Below are 25,803 nucleotides of genomic sequence, written 5' to 3'. Positions count from 1 at the left end.
GCATCAGGAGTTGGCCACAACCTATGTCTCAGGGTGTGCGAATAGGAGTAACAGGGTGTGTCTGGGGTGAGAGTGGCTGTGAGAGTCCCTGTATGGGTGTGAGATTGCATGCATCAGTTTCTCTGTGGGTATGTTGTCTCCAGGGGATCGCTCAGCCCCCCACACATAATTTAAATATAGCTCCTGTGAGGTGGTGGGCCCCTGGGCTATGGGGGGTCGCATGAACCCCCCCTGCAATAATGTTGCTTAAAGCCCCAGGGAGGTGGCGGTCACAGGATTCTGGGGGAGGCCAATAGACCTCTCTCACACAATTTAAATATAGCCCCAGGGAGGTGGTGGTTCCCAGGCTGTGGGAGTCTATGCATCCCCCACACATTAATGCTTTGTAAAGCCCTGGGGAGGTGGGGGTCTGATGGGACTCCTCCATACAAATTAAACACAAAGCCCCAGGGAGGTGGTGGTCCCTCAGATGCGGGGGGCAGGTGGCATAAACATAAATAAACAATGCCCCAGGAACTTGGCTCACTCATGGGCTTAATAAAGCTGAAGCGCGGGAGTCCGCACTTTTAAAAAAAAACATTTGTGGTGGATCCACAGATCAGCCATAACTCCCACTGAAAAAGAAATACTTTGTAGCCCTGGGTGGTCCCTCAGGGCCCTCACCATCAGAGCTATGAGGTCAGGATGTCTGTACCCTGGCCCTTTTTCCTTTTGTCTGGGACTTAGCTCAATCCAAGTCCCCACGTGGCTGGCAATTCTTCCTTGTAGAAGTGTTGACAGCCTAACAGATCTCAGCATGAGATCAGGAGGGGTCACGCATCCTTTGCATCCCTATATAAATAAAGTTGTTTTTCTTTAATTTCTCAAAAACTACTGAACGGAATTTACACCAAATAACAAAAAGGGATTTTTCTGAACCAAGAGCTACCTTTCTGCCAAATTTGCTGTTCAGTTTTTCCTATGGGAATTAACATTGGAAAGGCTCACCCCCCTTATCTTAACCTCCACTTGACTGATCACCTCGAAACTTTCCAGAGACCAGCTCACATGACTGTTGATTTTTTGGGGGGAATTTTTGGGAAGATTCTTCAAGCAGCACCATAGATATAGGCAAGTAAATAAACAGCATTTTCTATAGAAACTAGGGGCCAGATGTATGAAAACTGGGGTCTGCGAATCGCAAAATGCGATTATTAAGAAATCACTATTTCCGAGACGCAATTGGCCATGTAACAAAATTGTGATTCGGAATTAGCGGTTTCTTAAAAATCGCAATTTGTGGTTTGCGAGGCCCATATACCGACTCGCAATTTTCATTCTCGCAATTTGCGATTTTTTGCGATTCGGTAAAAAATCGCAAAATGCAAGAAAGTTCGAGAATGCACACCTGGAGGAGCCTAATGACATCACCAGCAGGAAATGAGTCATCCCAGGCAGTTTCAGGTGCCACACCCAAACCAGCATCCTGAGTGAGAGCAGCCCAGCCACATTGAGCAGCACTCTGAAGGAGAAGCATCACCTGAGCCACAATGGAGCCCCAAGGTACATCTGTCATGACCACACAAACTTGCCAAGTCAAATCAAAGAAGTGCATGAGAAAAGCAAGGTATCCTCAGTGGAGACAGCAAAGCCCAAACTGGAAGAAGGTTTGCAGAGTAATCTTGCACTTATTTCAAAGGAAGAATCAAGAAGAGAAGATCCAAGATGGCCGCTGTGAGTCCTGAAGGTTAGTTACAGTTCTAGTCTTGCAATCGGTTGGTTGCTAGGTTACGAGCTCTCCAGCTGGAAGCCTTGCACTTCAACTGAGGTCTGACAGGAATCAGCTGTGTGGAGAGAGAGCGCGCTTCAGAACAGAAACTCCTGTGAGGTAAAATTACATTTGAAGATTATATTACAGAAAACGGATAAATATTGTCAAGGTTTATTCGAAGAGTTTGATAGTAGACCGTTCCCGTGGAAGTCGGCAAGGCTACAGAGTTAATGTATGAATTAACCTTATGTTTACAAGGTTATTGTTTAAGATATTAAAGTCAAAGAAAAAACGAACTTTAAAAGAGCAAGTATCTACAAATGTCAAGGTTATAAACAAAGGCCAAGTTTAAAGGAGAAACGAACTGTTACAAAAGGGCATTTACAAATTCAATGGTAATAAACAAAAATAGAGTTTAAAAGAGAAACTAACTTAAATAAACAAGCATTTACAACTACAAGTTATCGACAGATGTCGAAATAAAGAAGGAGAAACTAACTGTAATAAACAAGCATTTACAAATACAAGTTATCAACAAATGTCGAAGTAAGAAAGGAGAAACAAACTTTAATAAACAAGCATTTACAAATACAAGTATTGACAGAAGTCACAATAAGACAGAAGAAAATTAAATAACATCAGCTGATTTGAAGAACGCATTATCACCAACTCTATATATATGTATATAGCAACATAAAACCAATCTCTAACAAAGGTTGAGAAGTTCTTCCAGAATCAGTAATAAGCATTTTTTTAAGAAGAGCTATCATTTATAGAGAGAAGCAAGGCTGCAGAGAACTCAGGGTGAGTGAAGAAATCATAGAATTAAAGAGAATTAAGTGTTGAGAGTAGAAAGTGAAAAACTGATGTTGTATGTCCCTAGTAATTGCGATTGTGACTCTTGCAGGTGCTGTATCCAATCTTAGATGGGAAGAGGCAGACTGAGTACTGGCGTTCATCATCTCTGTGGCAGTCTCTCAACCATCCCATTCCCCTTCCCCCCTCCGGAGTACTCAGCACGAAGGATTAATATTCGTTGTGAGTAGCTCGGGTCGGGACTGAGGAGTTATCTTCTGCTTCTGAGGAATCAAATTGAAGTATCCTGACAACATCACAGGAGAAGCAGGAGAGGAAGCGCAAACTCAAGTTCAGTGAACAGGAGCTGGAGGTACTAACAGAAGAGGTTGTGAGGAGCCATGGCCGCCTCTTTGGTAAATCATCACTCCAGGTGCCTGAGAACGAGAAGAGAAGGCTATGGCTTGAGATCCTAGGTAAAATCTGCACCATTGGAGTGGCACAGCGCTCCATTGAGGAGATCAAGAAACGCTGGTACGACCTGCGGTCCCGGGCAAAGGAGAGGGTGGCAAGGAGACTTGCAGAGGCCAGGGGCACAGGAGGAGTACCACCAACCGAGGCACCTGCCACACCACTGGAGGACCTGGTGGAATCGACACTCCTCCCGGAAGCAGTGACCGGGGTCACAGATATAGACACCTCCGCTCAACCGAGTACCAGCCAAGGTAAGTGCAATGTTGTCGTGTGAACCCAATATGTGCATGCATAAAAGCCCCTTAGGAATTAGCATGTAATGTGAAGTAGTGAGTGAAGTAGTCCAGTCCACATCTTAGAAGCATCACAACAATGCATTATGGGAGTTGTGGTCCACAAACTAGTACAGACAGTAGCATGACAATGTAAGCAAGCATAGTGACACCCAAGGTAACACAACACACACTACACCATGTAGAGCATTACCTGTAGCTTTATTGCCATTTCTGGACAGAGAATGTAACATACAGAACTGACATGCTGCATATTGTTGTTGCAGGTGGGCCTGGCCCAGCAGCCACAGAAATTCCGTGTGTAGGGGAGACGGACACACAGCAGCCCTCTGACACCAACACCAGTGGGTCCGTCAACGTCTCCACTGTGTGCCTCAGGCCCAGACCATTGCCACTGCCAGACCTCAGTGGTGACTCCGATGTGCAGCAGGAGGGGCCAAGCACACCATCTGCACCAGATAGGCGCAGCCAGATACCGGAGGACAGGGGTTATGCAGCACATCGCAGAAGTTCCACGGTGTCCCAGCAGCAACCGCAGGAGGCAGCTGAGGGTTCATCCTTGTTCGGGGGACTTGAGGCTGCTATGTTGCAGCAACAGCGCCTGCAAAACAGGAGAATTTTGAGTCTGGACAGGAACCTGAGAGTCCACAACAGACATATGATTGGCCTGCATCGGCGAATTGACACCCTGAACGACAATATCACCCAGCTGCGTGAGGGACAGGTGCAGGCCTCTCAGGACACTAGGGAGCTTAACAGTGCAGTGCGTGACCTGTGTGAGGAGCTGCGCCATGAAAGGGTGAGTCGACGCAGACATGAACACCGCTTCCGAACCATGTTTGGTAACTACTGCAGGTCCTCAAACAGGATGGCAAACTCAACCGCACTCATCGCCCGTCGCGCTGTGGCGGCCCAAGTGGAGGCTGCACACACCAGCAGGGATGTGGTCCAGGGCCTTGTCCAAATCACTAATGTGATTGAACTAGTCATGGGACAGAGATCGGCCACTCCCAGTGAGGTAGCCTTGGGGGACACTGATGACAGTTCGAGCCTTAGTAGTCTGGCAGTACCTGCATCAGACACCAGACGTCGAAGTGCCAAGCGCAGCACTGCCACTGAGGGTGACATTCAGGGTGCCAGTGAGTCAACTGGGCACCCCAGTGGTGTGCGTGGGAGGAGGAAGTGACTGTGCCGCATTGACTCTGGTGTTCCCACTATGATGTAATAGTGTGGGACTCAGTTCTTTTGTTTTTTTCGTTTTTCTTATTCACCTGTTTACTTCATTTTTCACCATTCATTACCTGACGTAAGGTAATGAATTTCTATCACTACAGGTACAGTTGTCAGTGGATTTTTTTCATTCATACTCACGTCTGAAATGGTTGTGTGTGATGTCAGCACGCCTTTGCCTTCCCTCTGCTGCACTGGTCCTGTCTGCTGGCTGTAGAGGTGGTATGGGATTGTCATCCTCATCTGATTCAGTGTCACTGATTTCTATAGGTATGCCCCTGGTTGTAGCTATATTGTGCAAGATTGCACAAGTAGCCACTATTCTACATGTTGTCTCTGGGCTGTACTGTAGTGCCCCTCCACTTTTGTGGAGGCACCGGAAGCGACTCTTCAGCAGTCCAAATGTGCGCTCTACCACGTTGCAGGCTGCCCTGTGTGCTGCATTGTATCTCCGTTCTGCTGGTGTTGAGGAATTGAGGTAGGGCGTCATCATGTAGGTGCGCACTGCGTAGGCACTGTCTCCTGGAAGGGACAGAAGGTGTGATGAGTAACTGAGCCATCTGACATGTGTTCGCCATCTATGCACCAGTGTACAGAGTGACATTACCTAGTAGATATCCTTCTCCAAACTCCCCAGCTAGCAGTCTTGTGTGAATGCCGCTGTTGCGAAAGATGTACGAATCATGTGTGCTCCCTGGGTACCTGGCCACGAGATCAGTTATGATATAGGAGGCATTGCATACCACCTGAATATTCATTGAATGTTGGTATTTAAGGTTTCGGTAAACATACTCTGTGGCTGATGGTGGACATATTGCCACATGTGTGCCATCTATGGCACCTAGGACGTGGGGGAACTGTGCTATCTGGTAAAACTCAATTTTTGTCTGCTGTATTTCCTGTGGGGTGTGGGGGCATCTGATGTACTGTTGGAGTTTGCTTAGCATGGCGTTGATAACTCTGTGAAACCCCTCCAGCTGCTGCTATGACCCCTTGATAGCTCCCTGAGGCAAGTAGGTGTAGGGAGCATAATACCTGCAAATGGGTGTGTATGCTGTGAGTCTTTAGTGTTCTGCGCTGAAGTATAGGTTGTAGCTCAGCTATCTGATCAAGCATCATGGCTGAGTTCAACCTATACCTCTCAAATATTTCCTCCTCTGTCTGGTCAAATAGTGTAATGCGCACTCTGAAAATGCGCTCCTGTCTCTTCCTCCCTCTCCTCAAACCTGCCAAGATCCTCATCCTCCTCGCCATGACGTATAGTGCAGCCATTGTGGAAAAGAGTCTGAGGCATTCTGGGCCTCTTTATGTAGGTTGCACCTGGTTACCACCTGGTTTCACTTAGTGGTATTTTGCATGTGCAAAATGCCATTCTGCGAAAAATCGCAAATTGCCAATTTTTGATGCATCTATTTGCGACTTGGAATTTGCAAATCGCATTTTGCGCCTTGCGATTTCCTACTGGAAATACAGAATCGCAAAATGCGACTCGCAAAACCAGGTCGCAACGCAAAAAATCACAAATTTTGCGATTTCTTATTTTTGGTCTGCAAATGCCTTTCATGCATCGCAGACCGCGTTTTTGCACTCGCAAACGGCCGATTTTTGCGATTCGCACCGTTTGCGAGTGCAAAAACTTTTCATACATCTGGCCCTAGGTCCTAGTTTCAATTATCTAATGTCAATTGCCACTAGGTAATTTGATTATATGTATATATCTATTTGATTCCTTGTACAAATATGCATATGTGTGTGTATATATATATATATATGTATATATATATATATATATATATATATATATATATATATATATATATATAATTGTGTGTATATGTACAGTTTAGATAGTACAGGAGAGATAGTAGCCTGGACCTTGTATGGAAATCCCAAGTGGGTGAAAATGTGTCACAGAGTTTTCATGTTGATAAAGCTTGATCTTGCTAATTTGTTTACTTGGGAGTAATTGTTAACTTAGTGTCCATGACACTAATGTTAATTCCTTAAATACTTTAGAAGATAATCCCAGATTGTCAGGCCAGGCGCAGAGTAGGTCATAATTTTTCCGATTGCCACATATGAGTATTTCTAGTTCCATTTTGGAAGCATTCAGTTTGAGATGGCTCCATGTCATCCACTGATCAGTGGCTCTGAGGTAACTGAACATTTTTGATTTTTTAATGTCTTTGGGGCATTCCAGTTTAAGGAGTATTTGTTTGTCATCTGCATATTTGTAGCATGTGAGATGAAATTCATTGATCGTTGCCGGTAAATACTTCATAAGGCTGTCAAAAACCATGGGGGAGATGATTGAGCCTTGAAGGACCCTTGCTTTTGTGAGGTACGGTTTGTATGAGAAAGGGGATGTATGTATGACATTTGTTCTATTTTGAAGATAGGGTGTGATCTAGTCGAGATCAGTCCCCTCTATGCCAGCTTCGTAGAGGCTCTGTATTAGGGTGTCATGGTCAAATGTGTCAAAGGCAGCTGAGGAATGTCCAAGAGAAGTAGTGCAACAACTCCATTGTGGTAAATTGTGTTTTTAAGGTAATCCCAGATGGCGATGAGGGCAGGATCTATGCCTTTTCCTTGGCATAATCCAGTTTAGAAGTCTGACAGTATGGAGATTTTTTTCAATGATTTGTGATATCAGGGTAAAATCTACTCTTTCTATCAGTTTGCCTATGAACAGTCCATTTGTAATTGGTCTGTAGTTGTTAGGGTCATGCAGGCACAGGTTTATTTTCTTTAAAAATGGGCGTTTGTATGCCTTTTTTAAGGTCTTCTGGAAAGATACCTGTAGTTAAAGAATTATTGATGATTCTTCTTACTGGTGTGGCAGCAGAGGTAGATCAAACAATGTTCTTGAAAATGTGTGGTGGACAAGGGCCAGAAGGGTAGCCGAAATGCCTACTTGCTTTGACCAGATCTATAAATTCACTTTCCAATATCTGTTTGAAAGAATGCAAAGGTTGGGTTTGGCTTACACTTGGAGGGGATTTTTGGAAATGGTTTGGTGCTGGTGGTTTTCCTTTGTCTTAAATAGGAGTCCAATGTGTCTGCTTTCGTTGTGTAATGATTTTCCAGTTTGTCTGGAAACTCTTGAACAGTGGGATGAACTCCTTCCATGCACTTAGGTTTACAAAATTCTGTGATAATTTTATAAAACTCTCTATTTGCAGATTTAGCATTCTGTCTGAAAAGTACCTTTTTCAGCTTTTTTGATTGTTAATGTGTATGTTCTGTGAAGTTTGTGTAGGTGAAGTTTGTCCTGATTGCTGTTTGTTTAGAGCCAGTTTCATTGCAGACTGAGTTGTTGTTTTCTCTTTTTTAGTTTTGTATCTCTCCAAGGTGCTTGTTTTCTTTTGTCCTATTTTGGTGTTTTGAGTGGCATTAGGATATTGAAAGCTTCCTGTAGCCATTCATGAAGTTTTAGAATAGAATGTATTGTGGCTCGATCTGTGTTGGCTGTTAGTTGCATTTCTAAGTATTTAAGATTTAGTTTATTCCATGGTCGATAGGTGGATGCATGTATGGTTGTCCTGGATGTGTTGATTTGTGATGTTTTATGTTGGAAATGTACCAAATGTGGGTGTGATGCTTTGAAAGGTAACTTGTTGTGGATTTGCAAACATGACATCTAGAATGTGTCCAGCAATATGTATGAAATTGTGTATGTTTTGATGTAGGTTCAGTATGACTAGACCAGTGTTGATGTTTTTGGATGAAGCATATTGAGTTTGTCACACCAAATGTTTAGGTTCCCAAGAATGCACAGGCTGGAGTCTAGTGTTATAAGATTTGAAACTGTATCCAGAAACATGTATGAGAATGTTGCATTGCTAGGTGGTAGTCTGTAAAGGAAAAGGAAGTACAGGAAGAAGCTGGTATAGGGTTACATCTGGTGGTGAGGGCCTCACAACCGTGTATGGAAATGTCAATTTTGCTTAGATTTACTGTTTGCTTGAAAATAAAAGCTAGTCCACCTCGTCTTTTGCCTATAGGTTTTTGTGTGATAGTTCGATAGTCTGGCGGAATGGCTTCATGCAACACAATGGAACCATGTCATCTCCTAATAATGAATATTGTACTCTCCTCTACTTAGCCTTTCCAACAGTTCAGTGATCTCTTGTTATGAAACCCATGCAACCTATAAAGTATATACTTTGAAAAGAGTGTCACAAGATGTTGTTTGTATCCTTTTGTCCATTTCAGTCCCCCAGTATTACCTTTGTCCTACAGTAACCCCTTACCTTGTCCTCCCCATCGCAATCCTAACTGTAATGAGGATTTCTCAAGCTGTAAAAACATGCATTGACCACAAATGCAGAGAAAATAATTCATATTCATTAAATGACAATTACTTTATTGCTGAAGGTAAGACTGGGGAAGCAAAATTAAAATCCAGCTCATCAGACAACGTCAACCTGTTATGTTTGACAAAAGTGATCTGTGAGGACCATGAAACAGCCCTACCTATTTCCCCCATTTTCACTCCATGAAATGGAGACTGACCTTGTTAATCTACCTTGGACGGAAGCTGGAGAGGAAACTCCCATGCATTTGTAAGCTAGATTGCCTGTCTGACCAGTCTACCTGAGATCTGGAAAGATGCACCTTTACCCTAACTGGATTATCCATGATCCACAAGAAATGACTAATGGATTAGACTATATAAACTCCACATACATTAAAGCTACATGGATAATGCATTCACCCACATATCCTTTCACTCAAATACTATTTCACCCATTCTTTCTTTTAGCCGTCCATCCTTCATGCGCTTTTCATCGAGCCATCAGCTGTAGCATCCATTCATTATGAGCTTTTGTTTGCTGAGTTGCAGAGAGAAGAGGCAATTAAGAACTCAACCACTGCTGTAGCTGCTAAACCAGGAGCTTCACAAGCAACACCCTTTCAGTTAGTATATTAGTCATTGTCAACGAACAAGAGCAAAATGACTTACCAATCCCCGTCAGTACTGCTGCAGTTCTCCCCCTCCGACCACTCTCATGTCCGGTGCACTGGTGCTGCTGCTGGCCCATGCACTGGTGGATGGTGTGGCTGGAAATTCTTTTACATATTTTAGATTTCAACAAAATACAACCACAATCGATCATTACAGTTCTATCTTCTTCTTTAATTCACTTTAGGAATTATGTGGGTTGTTAGAAAAGCCAGGTAGACAAATCAACTGCAATCATTTTGTAATGGAGGGGAGAGCTGAAGTGAAATAAATGGGTGGAATACTTTGGTCAATCCAGGAGAACCTATGGTGTGGTCTTGGGTGGCAAATGCAATGGGCATGAGCTAGACAATGAAAACCTTCACAAACATGTGTAGAAAAGCTGACTTGGACATGCAATCTTGTCGGTAGAGTACCTATCCTAAAAATCTGTCCTCTCACTATTAAAGTATCAATCTGAAAGATACATAAGAGGAGAAAGGAAAGCTAAACTTAGTAACAAAGAAGAAATCTAGTACAGACAGGATGAAGATGTACAGAAACATGAAAAATAGATATATGCAGGGAAAACAAGAATTTAACAAGGATTAGTTAGAACAAAAATAAGTACGAAAAGGTAGAAAGGCAGGGTATAATGAAAAGAAAATTTGTTTGAAATGAGGAGAGGTGAAAATTTTGGGAAATAATAATACCAACATAACAGGAAGATTTACTGGGGCCAGCAGGTCTGCCAGCATCCGAATTGGTAGTGGCAATGGCACACTTATCTCTTCTTGGACCTACTTCCAATGCTGCCCTCTTCTTCTCCTTAGGTGCTGAGGTAAGAAATAAACAAGATTTAAAAAAAGATTAGTGGCACAGTTAATCTTCCAAAAAATATGTTGACAAGCAGAGGCAACCACAGTAACGTGTACTTTTCTAAATTAGATCTCCTAATACTATCGACTCAAATCAAGTTGACCTTTACTTTCTTAATTCCTACCCCTAAACCCTACTCCAAATTTCCTAAACTACAGGCCTTATTTACAAACATTTGATGCAGGGCTCTGCCGCAAGCCTGCTTGCAGAGCTGCCCTACTTCAAAATAAAAGGGCAGGAATGTGCTGTATCTACAAGATATGGTGCATTTCTGTCCTTTTCTCTTGCGTTGGCGTACAATGGGTTGCCATAAGCTAATGCAGGCACCCCTACAGCATGCTGCAAAGGTTCCTGCGTTAAGGGGATGATTGTTTTTGTGCCGGAAGGGACACCTTCCTGCAAAAAAATTATCACAAAAGAAGCTTTACTTCCTTTATGCATACTGCAGATTGCAGCACAAGTAGAAAAAGGAAAATGAAGAAGGAGAAATAAAGGTATTTCTCCTTGTTGCGTCTCCTTTTTGCCTCCCCTGGGGAGGCGTAGGATCGGACACATTCCCAGGTTTACAAAACCTTGTAAATCTGTGAATGTGTCAAATGGTATGGGTGTTATGTGGGAACACCCACCTCAACATGCCTGGCACGCTTTCCTGTGCATGATGAGTCAACACAATGACTTGCACTGCGTTGCCTCTGTCCACATTTACAAGGCCATGAAGAGCCACGCAGGGGTGCCTTATGTAGCCTTGTAAATATTGCCCTGTGGTGTGCTCCGCCTTACTGTCAATAGGCGTAATTTCCAGAAATGCAAAGGGCCTTGTATATAAATATGGCCCTACATTTACAATTATGTGCCACTAACAATGCATTTATATTGCAATAAATGACCTTTGCTTCTCAAACACCTTTGATGGGGCAACTCAGCTTCCATTTGATTTTTAAATGCATATATACATAAATACTATGATGACATCATACTACACATCACCAGGAAATTGCGATTGGGAGGAGCTGCATAAGCTACATAAAGAAGGGCACAGAGAAGGGAATGCTAGCTCACTGATAATACTTATTTCTACCACTATCTTATTCTTCATGAAAGAAGGACTCTTTGTCTGCATGGCTTCTTATATAACCAGCCCAAATTCACCCCCACAATTGCAATTAGGAAGCTCTGAATCACCTTGCTAGCTCAAACTTGATCACATAATAAATAAATGTAACCTTAACTTACCTCTGTGAGTCAGCACTGCCATCAGCATTAACGTAGCATTGTGGAACACACACAACAAACAATTACCTATCACTCACCAAGCCCCAACACCTAGACACCCAGCAGGGAGGGGAGGTGGCACTGCACAAAAAGGACAAGTGCTGCCACCTCAGCCTTAGTGAAAATGGAGCGGGCTCCACTCCTTAATTGCACCGATGCACCCCAGGTAAGCAACTAGCAGCCGTGTTGGTGCTGTCACTCCCTCTGCCGTGGAGCTGGGGGGGGAGGGGGATTTTAAAAAAGACTAGAGAAAAGCAAAAAAATAAAATATTCAAAAAGTCACTGAAAACTCACAAAAAAAGTGACATAAATGCAAAATACACAAAGATACACACTGATGAGATAAACGAAAATAGGAGGATAATTTAGAAATGGGTGGGTTTGAAGAGATTAATGGTGGATTACAATTTAAGCCTAGAACCATGAACAGAGATATAGAAAACAAAATGAGTGTGTTAGAAATGGGGTCTTTAGTTGGCAGTCAGGCTACCCCCTGTCCAAGCAAGTACCCTCACTCTAGTCAGGGTAAAAGAGAATCACCCTCAGCTAACCCCTTCTGATGCCCTTGGTAGCTTGGCACAAGCAGTAGGCTTAACTTCAGAGTGCTAGGTGTAAAGTATTTGTACCAACACACACTACATCAATAAAAACACTACAAAATGACACAACACAGATTTAGAAAAATAGAAAATATTTATTTAAACAAACCAAGACCAAAACGACAAAAATCCAACATACACAAGTCAACTTATTGATAAAAAACAAAAAGAGTCTTAAATCCTTGAAAAAGCAGGTAAAACACTTTTAGCGTTAAAAAGTACCTGGGTAACATCAAAATAACACTCACGGGTGAGTGTGCGTCAAAAAAGGTAAGCGATGCGCCGATTTCTCACCCGTAAGCAAGCTTGTGTGTCGTTTCTCCTTCTTCAGTCGGGCCAGCGTGCGTTGTTTTTTCTCCCCGCAGGGGAGCGATGCGTCGATGCAGGCAGCACTCGGTCCGGGCAGGCGTTGCGTAGTTTTTCTGCGCCCAGCAAGGTTTACTTTGAAAATCCTGCAGCACGATCTCAGCAAAACCGCGCAATGTGGGTAGCGACGTTAACAGCCTACGTCAGCGGGTGTGAGCGTTGTTTTCCTGCTATGGGCATTGATTTTCCAGCCGTGATGCCGGTGGAGCATCGATTTCTACCGCGAAGCCGGCGGATGTGTAATTTTTTCACCCACGTCTCAGAAGGTGCATCAAATTTTTCCCCGCACAGCGGTCTGTGCATGAATTTTCAGTACTGTTCTGCCAGCTTCTCTTTCAGGGTCCCAGGAACTGGATGGGCACCACTTGGTAGAGTAGGAGTCTCTCCAGAGACACCAGGTGCTGGCAAAGAAAAGTCTTTGCTGTCCCTGAGGCTTCAGAGGCAAGCTCTAAATCAAGCCCTTGGAGATCTTCACAAGAAGGAAGGCCACAAAAAGTCCAGTCTTTGTCCTCTTGCACAGGCAGAAGCAGCAACTGCTGGATGGCTCCACAAAGCACAGTCTCAGACAGTGCAGCACTCCTCAGCCTTTCAGCTCTTCTCCAGGCAGAGGTTCTTCTTGATGTCCAGAAGTGATCTAAAGTCTGTGGTTTTGGGTGCCCTTCTTTTACCCATTTTCCCCTTTGAAGTAGGCCTGCTTCAAAGGAAAGTCTCTCTTGCTTGTGAAATGCTGCCTTGCCCAAGCCAGGCCCCAGACACACACCAAGGGGTTGGAGACTGCATTGGGAAGGCTGGCACAGCCCTTTCAGGTGTAAGTGACCACTCCTCTCCTCCCTCCTAGCACAGATGGCCCATCAGGAAATGCAGGCTACACCCCAGCTCCCTTTGTGTCACTGTCTAAAGAGAGGTGCAAACAGCCCAACTGTCAAACTGACCCAGACAGGGAATTCACAAACAGGCAGAGTCACAGAAATGTTTAACCCATTCTGTGCCTTGGACGAGGTGACCTTGTCCAAGGCTACAGTTCCCGTGTGCCTTGGACGAGGTCACCTCGTCCAAGGCACACGGGAACTTGGGGGAGCGCTAGCGCACCCCCCCTGTGCACCCCCCTCCCCCCCAAGGCGGGGATGGAAGGGGAAGACCTTCCCCTTCCACCCCCGACCCCCCCCGACTCCCCCTGTGACGTCAGCGCGCGAGCGTGCGCTGATTTGTCACAGGGGCCTCCCCCATCGCGCTGGAAGCTCTGCTTCCAGCGCGATTGAAAGAGAAATGCTCAGCATTTCTCTTTCAATCACTGGGGGAGGCCCGGAGGGGCTTTAAAGGGAAGGAAATGTATTTCCTTCCCTTTGAAGTCTCTCCCAGGGTTTCAAAAGCCGGATTGCTTGCAATCCGGCTTTTGAAACCCCACTAGACACCAGGGATTTATTTTTTTCCAGAAATTGACATAAGGGAGCGACCTCTTGGGCAAGGGTCGCTCCTGGGGGGGGGGGGGGGGAGGGCATTAGGCACCAGGGATCTTTTTTTTTTTAATGTTTTTTTTTCTTTTTAGGTGGGGAGCGACCCCTTAGGCAAGGGTCGCTCCCCTAGGGCCTAGGGCCTATTTTGATGAGGCCTATTTTGATGAGGCCAATCTGCCCCCAAGGGGGGCAGAAACCACTAGACACCAGGGAGTTTTTTCTTTGCGTGAATTTCATGCAAGGGGAGTGACCCCTTAGGCAAGGGTCGCTCCCTGGGGGGGGGGAATTATTTTAGGCCATTTCTGCCCCCCTGGGGGCAGAAACCTCCAGGCGCCAGGGCAAATTATTATTATTATTATTTTTTTGGGGGGGGGTTTTAGAGGTGGGGAGCGACCCATTAGGCAAGGGTCGCTCCCCTGGGGGGAAAATTGTATTTAGACCATTTCTGCCCCCCTTGGGGGCAGATTGGCCGATTTTAGGTCAATCTGCCCCCAAGGGGGCAGAAACCACTAGGCACCGGGGATTTGTTTTTTGGCGTCAATGTCACACAGGGGAAGCGACCCCGTAGGCAAGGGTCAAATTTATTTTAGAGCATTTCTGCCCCCCCCTCCCTGGGGCCGGCTGAGCTAGAGGGCAAAATCCACAGGTAGGCACTTTTCAAAAAACACCTCTGTTTTCTGTGAAAAAATATGTTGTGTCCACGTTGTGTTTTGGGCCATTTCCTTTCGTGGGCGCTAGGCCTACCCACAGAAGTGAGGTATCATTTTTATCGGGAGACTTGGGGGAACGCTGGGTGGAAGGAAATTTGTGCCTCCTCTCAGATTCCAGAACTTTCTGCCACAGAAATGTGAGAAACATGTGTTTTTTTAGCCAAATTATGAGGTTTGCAAAGGATTCTGGTTAACACAACCTGGTCAGAGCCCCACAAGTCACCCCATCTTGGATTCCCCTGGGTTTCTAGTTTTCAAAAATGCGCTGGTTTGCTAGGTTTCCCCAGGTGCCGGCTGAGCTACAGGCCAAAATCCACAGGTACGCACTGTTTTCTATGAAAAAATGTGATGTGTCCACGTTGTGTTTTGGGCCATTTCCTTTCGTAGGTGCTAGGCCTACCCACACAAGTGAGGTATCATTTTTATCGGGAGACTTGGGGGAACGCTGGGTGGAAGGAAATTTGTGCCTCCTCTCAGATTCCAGAACTTTCTGCCACAGAAATGTGAGGAACATGTGTTTTTTTAGCCAAATTTTGAGGTTTGCAAAGGATTCTGGGTAACAAAACCTGGTCAGAGCCCCACAAGTCACCCCATCTTGGATTCCCCTGGGTTTCTAGTTTTCAAAAATGCGCTGGTTTGCTAGGTTTCCCCAGGTGCCGGCTGAGCTACAGGCCAAAATCCACAGCTACGCACTGTTTTCTATGAAAAAATGTGATGTGTCCACGTTGTGTTTTGGGCCATTTCCTTTCGTAGGCGCTAGGCCTACCCACACAAGTGAGGTATCATTTTTATCGGGAGACTTGGGGGAACTCTGGCTGGAAGGAAATTTGTGCCTCCTCTCAGATTCCAGAACTTTCTGCCACAGAAATGTGAGGAACATGTGTTTTTTTAGCCAAATTTTGAGGTTTGCAAAGGATTCTGGTTAACAGAACCTGGTCAGAGCCCCACAAGTCACCCTATCTTGGATTCCCCTAGGTCTCTAGTTTTCAGAAATGCGCAGGTTTGGTAGGTTTCCCTAGGTGCCGGCTGAGCTAGAGGCCAAAATCCACAGGTAGGCACTTTGCAAAAAACACCTCTGTTTTCTTTCAAAAAATGTGATGTGTACACGTTACGTTTTGGGGCCTTTCCTGTCGCGGGCGCTAGGCCTACACACACAAGTGAGGTATCATTTTTATCGGGAGACTTGGGGGAACGCTGAGTGGAAGGAAATTTGTGCCTCCTCTCAGATTCCAGAACTTTCTGCCACAGAAATGTGAGGAACATGTGTTTTTTTAGCCAAATTTTGAGGTTTGCAAAGGATTCTGGGTAACAGAACCTGGTCAGAGCCCCACAAGTCACCCCATCTTGGATTCCCCTAGGTCTCTAGTTTTCAGAAATGCACAAGTTTGGTAGGTTTCCCTAGGTGCCGGCTGAGCTAGAGGCCAAAATCTACAGGTAGGCACTTTGCAAAATACAGCTCTGTTTTCTGTCAAAAAATGGGATGTGTCCACGTTGTGCTTTGGGGCATTTCCTGTCGCAGGCGCTAGGCCTACCCACACAAGTGAGGTATCATTTTTATCGGGAGACTTGGGGGAACGCTGGATGGAAGGAAATTAGTGCCTCCTCTCAGATTCCAGAACTTTCTGCCACAGAAATGTGAGGAACATGTGTTTTTTTAGCCAAATTTTGAGGCTTGCAAAGGATTCTGGGTAACAGAACCTGGCCAGAGCCCCACAAGTCACCCCATCTTGGATTCCCCTAGGTCTCTAGTTTTCAAAAGTGCACAGGTTTGGTAGGTTTCCCTAGGTGCCGGCTGAGCTAGAGGCCAAAATCTACAGGTAGGCACTTTGCAAAAAACACCTCTGTTTTCTGGATGTGTCCACGTTACGTTTTGGGGCATTTCCTGTCGCGGGCGCTAGGCCTACCCACACAAGTGAGGTATAATTTTCTTCAGGAGACTTGGGGGAACGCTCGGTGGAAGGAAATTTGTGGCTCCTCTCTGATTCCAGAACTTTCTGTCACCGAAATGTGAGGAAAATGTGTTTTTTTAGCCAAATTTTGAGGTTTGCAAAGGATTCTGGGTAACAGAACCTGGTCAGAGCCCCACAAGTCACCCCATCTTGGATTCCCCTAGGTCTCTAGTTTTAAAAAATGCACAGGTTTGGTAGGTTTCCCTAGGTGCCGGCTGAGCTAGAGGCCAAAATATACAGGTGGGCACTTTGCAAAAAACACCTGTGTTTTCTTTCAAAAGAATGGGATGTGTCCACGTTGCGTTTTGGGGCGTTTCCTGTCGTGAGCGCTAGGCCTACCCACACAAGTGAGGTATCATTTTTATCGGGAGACTTGGGGGAACATAGATTAGCAAAACAAGTTTTATTGCCCCTTGTCTTTCTCTACATTTTTTCCTTCCAAATATAGGAGAGTGTGTAAAAAAGACATCTATTTGAGAAATGCCCAGTAATTCACATGCTAGTATGGTCTCCCCGGAGTTCAGAGATGTGCAAATAACCACTGCTCCTCAACACCTTATCTTGTGCCCTTTTTTGGAAATACAAAGGTTTTCTTGATAGCTATTTTTTACTCTCTATATTTCAGCAAATGAATTGCTGTATACCCGGTATAGAATGAAAACGCATTGCAGGGTGCAGCTCATTTATTGGCTCTGGGTACCTAGGGTTCTTAATGAACCTACAAGCCCTATATATCCCCGCAACCAGAGGTGTCCAGCAGACGTAATGGTATATTGCTTTCGATAATCTGACATTGCAGGGAAAAGTTACAGAGTAAAACGTAGAGAAAAATTGATGTTTTTTTCACCTCTATTTCAATATTTTTCTTTTTCAGTTGTCATTTTCTGTAGGAAACCCTTGTAGGATCTACACAAATGACCCCTTGATGAATTCATAATTTTGTCTACTTTTCAGAAATGTTTAGGCTTCTGGGATCCAGCATTGGTTTCATGCCCATTTCTGTCACTGACTGGAAGGAGGCTGAAAGCACAAAAAATTGCAAAAATGGGGTATGTCCCAGTAAAATGCCAAAATTGTGTCTGCCTGTTCCTGAAACCTGGGAAGCTGCTGAGTTTAGCACCGTAAACCCTTTGTTGATGCCATTTTCAGGGGAAAAACAACAAGCCTTCTTCTGCAGCCACTTATTCCCATTTAAAAAAAAAAAATGAAAGTTTCACTGTATTTTGGCTAATTTCTTGGCCTCCTTCAGGGGAACCCACAAAGTCTGGGTACCTCTAGCTTGGTTAGCTTATGTGGACAAAAAGTTATGAGGGCCTAAGCGCGAACTGCCCCAAATAGGCAAAAAAAGGCCTGGCACGGGAGGGGGAAAAGTCCTGGCAGCGAAGGGGTTAAAGCAAGAAAATGGCCACTTTCTAAAAGTGGCATTTTCAAACACACAGTCTTAAAACCAACTTTACTAAAAGATGTATTTCAAAATTGTAAGCTCACAGACCCCAAACTCCAAGTCTATCCACTCCCAAAGGGAACCTACACTTTAATCATATTTACAAGTAGCCCCCATGTTAACCTCTGAGAGGGACAGGCCTTGCAACAGTGAAAAAGAAATTTAGCTATATTTCACTGTCAGGGCATATAAAACACATTACTATATGCCCTACCTTAACCATACACAGCACCCTGCCCTTGGGGCTACATAGGGCCTACCTTAGGGGTGTCTTACATGTAAGAAAAGGGAAGGTTTAGGCCTGGCAAGTAGGTACACTTGCCAAGTTGAATTCACAGTTAAAACTGCACACACAGACACTGGAGTGGCAGGTCTGAGACATGATTACAGGGCTACTTATGTGGGTGCCACAACCAGTGCTGCAGGACCACTAGTAGCATTTGATGTACAGACCCTGGGCACCTTACTAGGGACTTACTAGTAAATCAAATATGCCAATCATGGATAAGCCAAATGCACATTTTGTTTAGGAGCACTTGCACTTTAGCACTGGTTAGCAGTTGTAAAGTGCCCAGAGTAAAAAAAAAAAAAGCAACAAAAGAGTCCAGCACCCATCAACAACCTGGGAAACAGAGGCAAAAAGTTAGGGGAAACAACACCAAGGATGAAAAGTCTAACACGATGCTCCCATGGGAACCGTGTGGTACAGTTTGCATGATATCTGCAACACAAGAACATGAATTGTGCTGTCAAACATAAAAAATTATCGCAAAGGGGCGCGCAGCGCATCTCCGCCCGCTGTTTGAATTCTACGGAGCTCGCAGAGTTTATTAACCTCTTTGCAGAATTCCACATAATGGGAATCTGCGAGCTCCTCACATTTCTACGAGAATTCCAGCCTAGATTCACCTCCCATGATATAGAAAAGGTGAGCTATTTTGGCAGAGGAAAACACAATTGGACTTTAGACAAACTATTTTGTACATTCACTACACAGGTACATGGATTACAGGTTATACAACAATGGGAAACAAGAACATTTTACTACAGAATACATTTGAATATTCTTTCACAGTTCTACTACAATAGACTCAAGCATTCCCAGAGTCTATTCAGGTGACATGACTAGTTACATAGTATGTGATTTGGTCTGAGACCATTAGGAGGTCTTTGAGTAGGTAGATCCCATTCATTGTGACTGGAAAAAGCTCAGTTTCTCAGTGTAACCAGTTAGGTTATAATGCCTCTTCCAAAATGGAAGAAAGCACAAAATTGACTTAGGTTAGCATAAGTTTGCTTTCTCATTCATTAAACTCTACAAATGAAGAAATGTAGATCCCACAGATTCCATTTGAGAGCCCCAAGTCCCCTCCATATTTACACAAGTGCAGCAGCTAGTAAGTGGAATATGTATCTCAATGGAAGAGTCCAGTGCCAGTGAGGAAATGTTTTGAGAGGAGATGAGCACTGAAATAAAGTATTGGCAGGAGAGGTATCAGTACTGACTTGCCTGGGTCTTTCTACCTGAGCTATGTAAAAGGGCAGAGCCACAGGCACTTCAAACTCCTTCCCATATTTCATGAGACTTGGTGGTAACTATTCAAGGCCCTGGGGAAGCTGGTTTATTACCTTGCAATGCATGGTGAGAGAAGAGGAGAGAAATGGTGCCATTGCCTCTCATCCTCTTTTTCTTTCTCCTTGCAGTTCAGATTTTAGATATTTTATGTTATACCCTACACCTTTATTGTGTTGTTTTGTGATTGCAAACATTGTTCATCCTTACACCTGCAACCCCAATCATTTGTAGATTAGGGTTATGTGGTCCTGATGAATTGCCTAGATCCACCATGACTCTCTGTTGCAAGAACCATCTTGGCCCATATTTTCACTGCTCTGTGAACTGTAATAGATCATTGTTTCCAACACAGCCACCATTTGTTTTCACTTATAACAAGAGAACCTATGTATTACAACTCGTTAAGGGTCTCTCCTAGTTATTTTTAAACCACATTATCATGAATCTACACACACTGCCCCTCCATACACAGTTCATCATGGTGTCTTATTTTCAAAAGACCTCCAGCAAAGAGCCCCCTCACCGGGCCCATTGGGCACTGCAGAATCAGCCAAATGAGGAGCTTTTAATGATGAAGCATGACACCCATCTGGGTGTGTGACGGCTCTTGCTTCTGAAGAATTCAGATCCCCTGATCTGTTTGCTCAGCCTCCCCCAATTTACTGCTTTACCCTTATTTTTCTTTGTGACTTTGAAGGAACTGCATATCTTATGTGAATACATGTACATATGGGGAACATGTATCATAGACCTAAACGCGAACCTGGCCCCTTTCTTGTTTTACTTTCATGAGAACATAGCAGAGGCGGAGTGCAATTGAAAAGAAGTCTTTACTGTTGTCTGGTCACTAAGGAAGCTGAGACCGTATCTGTGTGGGTCTAATTTCAGGGTTCAAACAGACGACAGGCCCCTCAGATGGATCATGCAGACAAGGCTTGAAAATCCTAAACTGTTGAGGTGGCCTATCTCCATACAGGGAATGGACCTTACAGTGTAACCCCATTGTGGGGCAGACCACGTTAATGCTGATGGTCTATCCAGGTTCTTCTGCCTTAATCATGGGAACTCCCAATTGGTTGGATAGTTCTTCCCCCTTTCAGCTGGGGGGTGATTTGTTAGACCTGACAGCCTTAGAGTTGTTTTCCCCCCAACATTTGGCCTTTCTCCTCCATCTTTTCTTTCCTTTGATATTAGGGCTCTGCACTCTTTACCACTGTTAACCTGTGCTAAAATACATGTGCTCACTCCTTAATAAATGGTAATATTGGCTTACACCCAGTGGGCATATTTCATTTACACATAAGTCCCTAGTATTCAATTTCAATTCAATTCAATTTCTTTATTAAGGTGCTTAGTTAATCAAAATCATTACACCATCGATGTAGAATAAAACTCACAGATACAAATTAAATACAAAATACATAGACTAGATACAGGTGAACGACAGAAGAAAACTTTTCTTAAGATCATATAGTCTGTCACTCTGACGTTAACATATAAAAGTGCACCTGTGTTTTGACTATCAATTTGTATATAAAATTTGGTTCAAGAAAATGACAATAGAAATCTACTAAAACCCATAATGCCTATAGCCCAAAAACAGATATATATAAAGTGCACCAGTGCGTAGACTATAAATCATAAATATTGCAAATACAGTTGTTTTTTTAAACAATAAAAATGATGATGTCCAGACAATTTTTAGAACAGTTGGCATACTATAAAAGATTAATTCCACTTTATCACTTAAATTCATCTTCCTTTGGTCATTCATCTTCTTAGCTCCAAGGCATACACATTTTGTTAATCTTGCATTAAGAATACTATCAGATTATCTAAAACTAGTGTTCACTGCTTGCCTACACGTTCGTACACCTCTCTTTTTAAAGGCATCTTTCAGGAGTCTTCTACGCTCTTGCAATAAACCCTGACATGCACAAACCAGATGGATAAGGATTCTCCATCCCCCAACCACACAGTGAACAAGGAGAATTCAAACCAGAGGGTTCCCATGGGACTATATTGGAACACTTTGGAAGAATGCCGAATCGATATCTGATAAATACGTCTTTTTCTTTCTTTGACCAGCCCAATTCCAGATATGACTGGTAATTAGAGTATTATACTCAAAAATATCACCTATCAATGAGATCTACCTGCAAGAAGACCCTTATCCATAATTAAAGACTTAGGCCCTCATTACAACATTGGCTGTCGGTGATAAAGCGGCGGTAATACCGCCAACAAGGTGGCGGTAATAAAAATTGAATAATGACCACAACAGAAACTGCCCACACAGACAGACACTTTTAACACACTGACTGCCACGGCAGTAGCAACAAGCACCGTGGCGGTAACTGCCAACAGCCAGGCGGAAGACAATGTACCGCCCACTGTATTACAAGAGGCCTACCTGCCACCTTTTCCAGGGCGGTACCGACAACATCAAAAGTACGGCAGAAACAGATCTCAGAAGGCAAAGGACTTACCTCTGGAGACTAAGGGTACAACCACGCCACAATGGAGCCCAAACTGCAGGTGTTCCCCATGCTGGTCTACCTTCTCATACACCAGGAATACCAGCGCCGGCCACGACAGCCACGGTGAGTACTGCCGCCTAGCACACAGGGGAGGGGGGAGGAAAAAGAGAGTGACACACACACGCAATACGCAACCCCCCCACCCCCACCCCAACAGCATACTCACAAACAGATGCAACAACATTACACATCCACCCCGTACCCCTCAGTATTTACATATATACAAATGGAGGGACACTGCCCAGTCCATAATGTCCATGGGCTACAAGGCCACATCACGTAGGCCAAGGTCCCACCTTACTCCTGCATCAACACAGAGAGAACACTGCTGGGGCATCAGCTCGGAAATACACAGACACCTCAGGGGGACAGGTAATGAGGGGGCACCTCAGCCGGAAGGTGGAGCTACATGCCTTGGTCCTGGAGGGAGCTTCATGCCCTGTGCGATGTCCTGGGGAGTGCAAAGCTACAGTCTCTCAAGTGGGTGCTTTGCCCACTGCTTGGTCCTGGGGAGTGCTAATCCACAGTCTCTCAAGTGGGCAGTTTTCCCATTGCTTGGTCCTGGGGAGTGCATAGCCACAGCCTCTCTAGTGGGTGGTTTGCCCACTGGCTCTGGAGGAAGCTTTGTGCCCAGTGTGCTTCATCCTGGCAAGGAGGGGGTGAGTGGATGCCTTTTTCCAATGGTTCTGAAGGGGGCTTTGTGTCCAGTGTGCTTCATCCTGGCAAGGAGGGGGTGAGTGGATGCCTTTTTCCACTGGTTCTGGAGGGGGCTTTGTGCCCAGTGTGCTTCATCCTGGCAAGGAGGGGGTGAGTGGATGCCTTCGTCCACTGGTTCTGGAGGGGGCTTTGTGCCCAATGTGCTTCATCCTGGCAAGGAGGGGGTGAGTGGATGCCTTCTTCCACTGGTTCTGGAGGGTGCTTTTTGCCCAGTGTGCTTCATCCTGGCAAGAAGGGGTGAGTAGATGGCTTCTTCCACTGGTTCTGGTGGGGGCTTTGTGCCCTGTGATGCAGATCTTGGGGAGTGCAAGGTCACAGTCACTCACCCGGGTGTCCGACACACACGATTTGCAGTGGTCAGGATGCATTACAGTCCATGGAGACAGGAATACACACTGCCCGCCGTCAGCGACAGCTGCACAGTGGTGGCAGTGCCGGTGCTGGTGTCTGTGCTGCCAGTGGTGGGGGGAGGGTCCAGCCCTTCCCCTGCAGCCTCAGATGACTGCCCAGTGGGGCTGCTGCTGCTGGCAGTGGTCGTGGTGCTGGTGGAGGTGCAGGCAGTGGTGGGGGGAGGCTCCAGCTCTTCCTCTACAGCCTTGGATGGCTGCGAACTGGGGCTGCCGCTGCTGGCAGTAGTGCTGGCAGTGGTGCTAGTGGCAGTGCAGGTGGTGGTGCAGGTGACGGTGCTGGTGGTGGTGTTGCTGTTTGTGCTGCTAGTGGTGGGGGAAGGCTCCAGCACTTCCCCAGCAGCCTTGGACGGCTGCCCACTGGGGCTGCTGGCAGTGGTGCTGGTGGCGGTGCAGGTAATGGTGGAGGGAGGCTCCAGCCCTTCCCCTGCAGCCTCGGACGGCTGAAGCGCCATGGCTGGTGTTGGGGACTCTCATTCAGTCCCAGCACCAGGCCTCCTGTCCTTCTTGCCTGCAGGGGCAGGGCCTTTGCCCTTGCTATCTGGTGGTGCCTCCTTGCCCTTGGCAGCTGGTGGTGCCTCTTTGGCCTTCACCTTGGCAGCCGGTGGTGCCTTCTTGCCCTTGCCATCTGGTGGTGCATCCTTGCCATTCCCCTTGTAAGCTAGTGGTGCCTCCTTGCCCTTGCCAGCTGGTGGCACATCCTTGGCCTTCCCCTTGGCAGCTGGTGGTACATCCTTGCCCTTCCCCTCGGCAGCTGTGCACGCACACTGCCAGTGCTGATGGATATTTCCTTGGAGCCTCTCACACCTGCAGTAGCTGCCGTAACTACTGTGGCCGTGGACTGGGTGGCTGAGGTGCTAGCCTGTGTTCTGCCCACCCTGGCCCAATGTGAAGGACGGGGGTAGGGGTAGGGAAGAGGTCAATGGCTGAGAGGAAAAGCTTCTTAGGGACACTGGGGTGGAAAGAGGGTGGAGGTTTGGGAGTGGAGGAAGAGGGATTGGTTGTTGAAGGTGTCTGTCTGCTGTGTTTGGGCACAGGTGCATGGGCTGGACACTGTTGTGAGGTGGGATGCAGCTCCCTCCGTCGCCAGTGCCTCTGCTCCTCCACCAGATGATGCTAATGCACAGAAGGACAGGATGACGAAACAAAAAGGGCGGGAAAAGACAGAGGATACACTTGGTCAATGGCAGCAACAACACCACCGATGGCGTACACAACACACAGGGAACAGCCCTACGCACTAGTCACCATGCCATGGACAGTGATACCTAACACCAATTGCAGCATACCTGACACCCACAGAGCCCTGCCCAGCAGTGGCTGCCCACTAGCTTGGTTGGAGGTTGAGTTCATCAGCCCTTGCCCAATATGGAACCTACCCTGCAATTTCTGGCCTGGCCTAGGGGCACGAACTGGCACACATCCCCTTCCCGGAGACCACCCCACCACGCACAAGTAGTATATTGGAAAACTGTACTCACCCCCTTGTGGCTGTTGTGATGCCCTCAGGTGCCCATCCTGCTCTGGATAGGCCACCGCCAGTATACGGAACATCAGGGGGGTCAGGTTTCGACGGGCACCCCTCCACGTTGGGAGGCCATCCCTAGCTGGGCCTCTGCGGTCTTCTGTGCCCAGCATGTCAGGTCCTCCCAGCGTTTGTGACAGTGGGTGCTCCTCCTGCTGTAGACCCCCAGGGTCCACACATCCTTGGCAATGGCACACCATATGCCATTTTTCTGATGGGCGCTGACCTGCAGAGGAAATACACATAGAAAAAGGTCCTCACTCATACCGTCCGGCCTGTTACACTAATGGCCCGCCATATCACTCCCATCCCCTTACACACATACATTGCCTGCTGCCCAGGAATTTCAACCCCCCACTACACGAGGCCCTCACATACAGCACTCCATGCATCCTTGCCCCTTCCATCGTGCTCACAGTGTCCTCACCTGTAGGTCTGGAGGCCCATATAGCATTCAGTACAGGGGTAGGACCCCATCTACCAGTCTCTCCAACTCCACAGCGGTGAAGGCAGGGGCCCTTTTCGCAGTCACACAAGCCATGGTCGGTTCCAGACACAGGTCACAGCAGCACTTGCAATGTAGGTCCTTTCCTGTTGAAGGTCAGGCAGCAAGTGAGTGAACAGGTAGAAAATGGCGGTCACATCCATGGTGGTGCGTAACGTCACACTGGCGTACAACACCATTGACTACTGTAACCCATAGGGCCCAATGACAACCAATGAGAAGTTGCACGGCGATCCGCAACCGCCTCCCGCAACGGCGCACAACGTCAGCGGGATTACCTCATTTCCACCTGTCCATCCACACAGGACAGGCGGGCTCCATTTCAGGAGGGGACAGGTCATGGCACCTAACTGTTCACAGTACACATAGGCAC

Source organism: Pleurodeles waltl, chromosome 11 (assembly GCF_031143425.1).
Source record: "Pleurodeles waltl isolate 20211129_DDA chromosome 11, aPleWal1.hap1.20221129, whole genome shotgun sequence".
NCBI lineage: Eukaryota > Metazoa > Chordata > Amphibia > Caudata > Salamandridae > Pleurodeles > Pleurodeles waltl.
Note: the sequence above shows the minus strand (reverse complement) of the source record.